At 52.1% G+C, this 7,791-nt stretch overlaps 1 protein-coding gene across 10 annotated transcripts in view; it reads right to left on the bottom strand.

Moving 5' to 3' along the window:
- The window catches only part of LOC146396396 (NUT family member 2G-like), a 52,383-nt gene extending 46,864 nt beyond the window's left edge, over positions 1-5,519 (bottom strand). For 9 of the 10 annotated variants that reach the window (XR_014826360.1, XR_014826363.1, XR_014826362.1 and 6 more), the window contains exon 1: positions 5,349-5,519. The gene's annotated coding sequence lies outside the window, so the exon portion shown is untranslated. Of the gene's footprint in view, positions 1-1,082; positions 4,167-5,348 lie in introns of those variants that run through there. The other variant, XR_014826365.1, reaches the window with a different exon arrangement.
- Positions 5,520-7,791: the final 2,272 nt, after the last annotated feature.

Consider the following 7,791-nt stretch of genomic DNA (forward strand, 5'->3'; position numbering starts at 1 on the left):
GAGTTCCCAGGCTATGGGTCTAATCAGAGCTACAGCTGCTGATCACAGCCACAGCAATGAGGTATCCAAGCCATGTCTATGACCTACACCAGAGCTCACGGCAATGCCGGATCTCTGACCCATTTAGTGAGGCCAGGGATCAACCCTGCATCCTCGTGGATACCAGTCAGATTTGTTTCCACTGTGCCACAACAGGAACTCCTTGGGTTTGCTATTTTTCATATCACACTCTCCCTCCCTCAATCAATCCAATGGTGCTGGGGGGTGATCAGTCTTGACACAGACACCTTTCCTGGGTTCCCCTCACAGAGCCCTGTTCTGGACCCCATACCCACTTCAGCCACCCCTCTCTCCACACTCCTTTCTGCAGTGAGCTGCTCTAGGCCCTACCAGACAGCTGCTAACATACTCTACATGGATGAAACATCGCAGTAGGTTATGTGACAGCAGGTTATCTGGTAGAGCTGCATGAACCAGAGGGACTCAACTCTTGGCCAAGCTCAGGCTGCACACACCCCAAACACTTTGCTTCCTGATAGCAGTGCCTTTCAAACAAGATTCTTCCTCAAGTCCCAGAGAATAATGCAGACATGGGTGCTAGCTGCATGTACATTTCATAAGAAAGGACTTATGATCTTAGACTAAATCTAATCACACATTCTAAAATTCATCAACCAATAAATGAATCACCTGGGGGACATCTACAGTACAAATACTTTCATCTCAGTCTTTCAGAGGTTTCTTTAAATAGTTTTGGAATTTATTTGACCAGGGGGAGGGGTTGGTCAGGGGATTTAGAAAGACCCCATCACACATTCCCCATCGGACAACAATGTCCTGGAAGGCAGCAACAATGGCTTCCTGCCACCAGCACAAGAGCAACAAGACTAGGGTCAACTCTGCACCCCCTGAAAACATGCCCAGTAACTGGTAGAGAGTATTTATGCTCCAAAAATATGAGACTTCCTCCCCCAGTACGAGGATACTCTAAGAATCACTCACAGAGCCCCATCCTCTCAGTTTACAATAAAGAAACAATGGCTGGAAGAAGTGGAGTCATTGGACCAAGGTCACCCAGTAGCTTGGAGTCCAAGTAAATAAATTTATTTAGCAAACAAGGGTCTGGAAACCAGTGCAGTAAAGTCCTCATCATCAGAGTGACTTTATCATTCCTCAGCCAGCCAGCCATATATTTGTTCTATTAAACTTTCACCACACAGCCTTGGCTTTAATATTGTCACATGCATTCCTCTTCTCTCCCCAGAAGAGTGATGCTCTTTGAGGCACAAGATTCCCTCCAAATTCCATGTTAACAGTCCAGGAGAGCCTGGCTCTGCTGGGTGAGGAAGGACCACCACCTGACTGAGTGCTGCTGGAGGCAGCAAGCCAGCTGAGCAATGCCTCAGGTCCTGAGTGGACTCACTGGGAAGGCTGGTCTTGGCACTCGGCAGGGGCTGTCGCAGCAGCTGCATGTCTGTCATATCCACATTAGGTGTCCAGGGCTGATTGAGGGGCCAGAGTGTGGGAGGAGGCTGAGTGCTGGCTGTATAATTAAGACCTAGGAGAGGTACAGAACAACACCCACACACTCACTTCAACCCTGGGAGAAATCCTGAGACCAAAGTGAACCATGAAGGTCAAGGGTGGATGCTGCAGGAATAAGGGGATAAAGCTCTGTCTTCCTCATTGAGCACCCTTGCTGGGTAGATCTCTCCTCTGGGACTGTGACCCTCTCTCTGTAAACCAAACTGTCACCAGTCTGAGGTCTTATGTGAAGATGGATCTTCCACATATCAAATTAGGTTCTAGGCTTAACAAGAGTCTTCTTGGCACATACTTAGTGGGATGACATTAGTGATGGGGGCCAAAACCCTGCTGTAAGCCATGGTGCTCCATGGCCTGCAGGGTCCTTCGGTGGGGGAGAACTGTGGTCCAGTGACTGCAGGGGCCTACTTGCCATGGGCAGAAACCCAGGATGTCAGTCATCACATATGTGTTTCATCAGAGGGGTCACGTGCTTCATGGTAGGCGAACCAGGAAGGAGCATGTGCTAGGAGCTAGGATGCAAGGGCAAGGCTGTCTGAGAACCTCAGTTACTGATCGCAGCTGCATTTTCCACGGGCCACATGCTGTTGGAACTAGACTTTGGTGCAAGCAAGTTTAGAGGGGTTCTCCATAGTGGGATCTGTGTTCTCTCCTGATGGCACTCTGCCCATGCCAGCCTTGTGGTGTGAAGACAGAATGAGGATTGGGTGGGCTCAGTTTCTCAGCTGTGAAACCTGCATAAAAGGAGCCGAACCTCAGATATTCACGCTTATGGACTGTCAGTGAGACCATGCTCCTTGCCTCTGATCCTTTCCTGCTTCCTCATCCTATTTCTTCACCAGTGAGCCTGAAAAGTAGGCATGGATATAGGAATGGAGGATGGAGGCTCCAGCCCAGCAGCACAGTGGTGCTGACCAGTGAGGCATGGAAGTCCTCATGTGTTGCCGAGGCTCATCGTCCAGCATAGATGCAGGCAAAGCCCAGTGAAGATTTCAAAGTCAAGAGGAGAGTGTACTCAGAAGGCTGTGCCTGGACATCTCTGACTCTAGAATGAAGCTTGCTCAGAGGCAGAGGGGAAACCAGTTAGCTGGTTAGAGAAAAGCCTTTAGCTCTGCCACTTAAACTAACAAACTTACAAATTACCTGACAGGCTTTGGGACAACATGAGGAAGCCTCAGAAGACTAGGGTCAACTTCCTAGCAAGTTTTGTTCTAACAAGAGGGGGAGGAAGCCCTGTATTTTAGCAAATAGCTGGGAGAGGAGGAACGAGCCAAGTGAAAAGGCAGATGAGGCTGGCAGCCCCGGGCAATCTTCAAAAAATTACTGGGAGAAACCCAGGGGGAGCGAGGAAGCTGTTGATGGGAGGTTCTGTTCCTGGTGGGGGTGGGGGGTTGCTGTTCTGCTGCAGAACTTGGAAAGCTGAGTCAAGCCATGGTGCTTGATTTAGCTTGGCTTGGTCTTTCTCAGGTGGAGCATTTGACAGGCACCTGCAGAGCTCTCTCTGGACCCCAGAGAGCTCAGACTACAAATCATCATTAGCAAAAGGTTCACAGCTTAGGTTAAGAAATGAGAAGGGACTAGGTCCATCTTCAGCAGATGAAGAAACCAGGAGGCACTCTTTTCTGCACAGAAGCCAAAGACAGCAGCCTTAAAATGTCTTGGGCCAGTTTGAAGAATTATAGGGAAAAGAGCAATGGTTGTAAGGAAAGCAGGGCCCTTAATTTTGTTTGGAAGTTGCTTATTATAATTGCGGATTCCATCGTCACCTGGGGTGTGGGAACCCTTGAGAATAGAAAAGGGGAATTCGGAAGTTTTAACGCACAGCCTATACATGGTGAAGAGACAGGAAATGCCATGAAACCTGAAGGTGCCACCAATGCAAGTTACACACTTGTTAGCTGACAGTGGGGCTTTGGATGCCATTTTTCAGGGCGAAAGGCAGTCTGTCTAAAGGGTAGAAGGTGTCCCTAGAACATAGAAACTCTGTGTCACAACCCATTGACCGGAGACAGCTTTTAATTGACCATGGATGTTTGAGGCTAGAGTCTGGTGAAATTATGCACTTTTAATGGCAACTTGGAGGAGCTGAACCAGGACATGCGCTGCTCTTTTCTCTCTTTGATTCCTTGTCCATCGTCCTCCTCTACACACTGCAAGCCATCTGCCATAGTCTGTAACTGGTGACAACTGTGCAGATTTAAACTGCAGGAGAGGCATCAGGCTCTGCAAACTCCGCATTTCCAAAATCGCTGTTTGGACTGTAAGCTGACCAAATAGACACATTTAGGATTTGGGCTCCTGTTTCCCAGCCAGAAATGCAGGCCTGGGAAAAGATGCTTCTCTATCTTGACACAAAGCTTTGTCTTGACAATTCATTGGAGCGTTGAGAAAATGGAACACAGAAGTCTCAGAGTTGGTGCAGCCCAATTTGGAAGCACGGGGAGGCTCCACATCCATTCCGGGGAAAATGAATTATGCTGCAGGTTCCGAAGAAGATCCTGACATTATCAGGAGCCGCTCTCACTAGGGCCCTCTGGTCAGGACCAGCCAGAGGAAGAAAAAGGAGGAGAGAAGAGATGCTTTTCAGGTATCTTAGGTCTTGAGTTGATGATGGGAGGGAGCTGGGTGAGAAATTTTACAAAGTTATAACACATTGTTACGATCCCTCACCTCGTCAGCTCCTGTCTGCTTGACAAGGACAATATCCCTTCAGGAAAATATGAAATAAAATGGAAAGTGGCCTCACGATGAAGTTACCTGAAGCAATGGCCTGATATGTTACAGAGTGTTGGGAGCAACATTAAAAAGGCATTTGTAACTGGCCACCTCCATGGCTCCAAGTGGAAGCTGACGCAGGCCTTCTCAGTCCCAGGGCTTTTGTGAGAGTTGGCCCCTCATGACCACTCTTGGAAAGCCAGGCCTGGGACCCTGGGGACCTCACCTGGGAAAAATTCCTTTTAAAGAGTCACAGCCCCTCTAACATGGACATTCTAGCAAGAGTCACGTCTGGGCAGAGGGTCAGAGGCATTCGCACCTGTGAGAGGAGGAAGGAGGAGCCCAGCACCAAAGGGGGCTGGAAGTTGGCGACTGTCCCCACAATAATCTAATTATTACTCTGCTCCTGTCCCCTCCTGAATAACTTTTTTATTGAAGTAGAGTTGATTTCCAATGTTGTGTGTCAGGTGTGCAGAAAAGTGATTCCATTATACCCCTGCATGTGTATATCTAGTCTTTTCCAGATTCGTTTCCATTACAGGTTCGTAAAAGATGCTGATAGGTTGTCTATTTGATATTTAGTAGTGCTGATAACGTCCTCAATCTACCATAACTGGGCCCATCTGAATGACACCCAACGCCCCTCCTTCCTGAAGGCTTTCCTCTCAAGCTGGATGCCTGTCAAGATTCCTGTGCTGTGTGACAGCCCTCTCACTGCTGGCCCTGCAGTCAGCCCCTTCTCCACTTCCTCTAGCTGTCCTCCCACCTCATCACCATCCACCCCGCCTTATTCCCACCTCATTACCGACCTCCCACCTCACCACCACCCTCCATCTCATCGCCAACCTTCCACCTCATCACCATCCTCCCATCTCACCACCACCCTCACATCTCATCTCCGTCTTCCCCACCGCCCCCTCACTCCCTCAGCACCACCACCTGCTCCCCACTGGCTCTTCTGACGCCCTGGACTCCTCTGCTCCCCTCCTCAGGCCTCCTTCTTCTCAGCAGTTCAACTGTCACCTACAAAGCCCATTAACAATTCCCTGCTCATCAAAGTACAGTCTGGGAAATAAAGCAAAGTCTACCTTTTCTTTTCCTTTGTGCTTGGCCGGGTTTCAGTTGCTTGCAGGGCGCAGTGCAGAGACACCACGCCTGCACTGCAGACCCCAGTTAGGGAAGCAGCTGCGCCAGCCGTTAAAAGACGGTTCCTGAGGAAACTAAGAGCAACACCGCGATTCAAGATGGCAGCGGACTGTGAACTCGGCTGTGCCTGGGATTGGGTGTGAGCCGTGTGCCCCCGCCTCCCTGCCGAGGCCCCGCCCCCCGGGCACATTGCCTGCCGAGGCCCCGCCCCTCGCGCTCGGCCTGCAGAAGCCGTGCCAACCTGGCACACGGCCGGCCGAGGCCCCGCCTCCCCGGAATGGGGTCTTCCGAGGCCCCGCCCCCCCCCGGCACAGGCCCCGCCGAGGCCCAGCTCCCCAGGCACACGGCCTGGCGAGGCCCCGCCTCCCTGGCACGCGGCCTGCCGAGGACCCCCTGTCCGCGCGCTGCTGGTCGAAGCACCGCCTCCCCGCGCGCGGCCTGCCGAGGCCCCGCCCCCCCAGGAAACGGCCCGCCGAGGCCCCGCCTCCCCCGCTCAGCCCGCAGAAGCCGCGCCCCCCAGTCACATAGCCTATGCCGAGGCCCCGCCCCCAGGACACCTCCTGCAGAGGCCCCGCCCCCCCGGCACAGGGACTGCTGAGGCCCCGCCTCCCTGGCACGCGGCCTGCCGAGGCCCCCCCTGTCAGCGCGCGGCCTGCCGAAGTCCCGCCTCCCGGAGCGCCGCCTGCCGAGGCCCCGCCCCCCCAGGTCACGGCTTGCCCAGGCCCTGCCTCCCCGCATGGCCTACCGAGGGGGGATTCCCCCCCCCACCCCGCCCCGCACAGGGCCTGCTAAGGCCCCGTCTTCCCGCGTGTGGCCTTCCGAGGCTGCCCCCCGCCCCCCGCCACCCCACGCCGCCTGCAGAGGCTCTGCGCCCCCCGCCGAGCCCCAGCCCGCCTGCCTTGGCACCTCGACCCCCCCCCATGGACTGAGGAGACCCTGTGAAGCTCCCAGGCCCGCCTGGCTGCAGAGTGCCTGCTTGGAGCTCACAGCCCCCTGTCTTCGGATGATGGAGAATGCTTTTCTTTCCTTCCCTGGGCGGAAGCCACGCGGGCAGGTGGACCCTTGATGCGGCCCAACTGGAAAGTGTCAGGAACACAACCTCCACCTGGTCTCTGTGCCTACTGCTGGAAGCTACCGTGTCCAGCTCCCTTGGCCCATCCCCAGCTCTACCCACAGTGGTTACCCTCTGCTCCCCACTGCTGGCCAGGTCCCACCTAGGCCACCATCCTGGGGCCTCTGGCCGCTCACAGTCCCTCCATATACCTGCCACCTGCAGTCCCTCCCTGCACCTGCTCCCTCCAGGCCTCTTCCACCTTGTCCTCTGTCCCCCACAACCACACTGTTCCCACCCCTCCCTCACTGGTCCCCAGCTTCAGTCTCATCCACTCAGGTGTCCTTTCCTCCTCCTGGTCCCTCTCTGGAGCACACTGCCAGGTCCACCAGCAACACTCGGTCCCCATCTCTTGTTTGTTTTCTCTTTTCTCCACTAGAATGTAAGCCCCAAGCAGGGATTTTACTCTCCTTTCCTCTTTGCTGTGTTCCCAGTACCTCGAATAGTGTCTGGTGTGAGCTGAATGCTCCATAAACACTTGGTGAGTGAAAGGTGATGTGATGTGATGTGACAAGACAGTCCTGATTGGGAGAGGAGAGAAAGGTGACCAGTGGTGAGCAGTCCTCAGGGAAGTGCTGACCCTTTCATGAGTGGGATGTTGGTGACAAGGTAACCAACTTGGGCAGAAGACTCAGAAAGGTAGAGAGGGTGCCCAGGAGCTGAACAGAAGGAATGATGTGTTTACATTCAGACTCTCCCTGAGGAGTAGATGGGAATGTTTTGATTGCTCACCAGAGAGTCAAAGGGCATCTAAATAAATTGCTGACAATTTTGCTAAGTACAGTGCTTTTCGCTTGGTAGATGCACAAGGCAACTAACATATATAGCATCTACAGCTTAAAAGCAATACTACCAGAATTATATAAAACTATATTTGAAAGTTTCTTTTAATAACATCTTGGGTGTATTTTTTTAAAGTCTAATTTTGTTCTGCAAAAGGGTTGAGGTGTTGGTTCCTAGTAAAATAAGTCTACTTCCTCAATGTCTTTATTCCCATATACTAGATCTTATAACTACACTGGAGCTAAAAATTGCAAAACATAATTTCCACATTTGGCCGATAAAATCTAATGTACATTTAGAGTGTTATACTTTGCAAAGCCAAAGGAAAAGAATGTAGGTTATGGGACCTGGATACTTGGATTTGAAGAGTGTATCCGACATCCTAGCCATTCTGAACCTTGGTTTCATCAACTGAAAAATGGGAATCCTGTTGTGTCTAGAACCAGTATAATTTTAGTGACTAACAGAGTGTGCTACGGGTAGTACATGCT

This window comes from Sus scrofa, chromosome 14 (genome assembly GCF_054392235.1).
Source record: "Sus scrofa isolate SSC_HxYL_T2T_F1_AM1 chromosome 14, Sscrofa_HxYL_maternal_Yorkshire_Landrace_v2.0, whole genome shotgun sequence".
NCBI lineage: Eukaryota > Metazoa > Chordata > Mammalia > Artiodactyla > Suidae > Sus > Sus scrofa.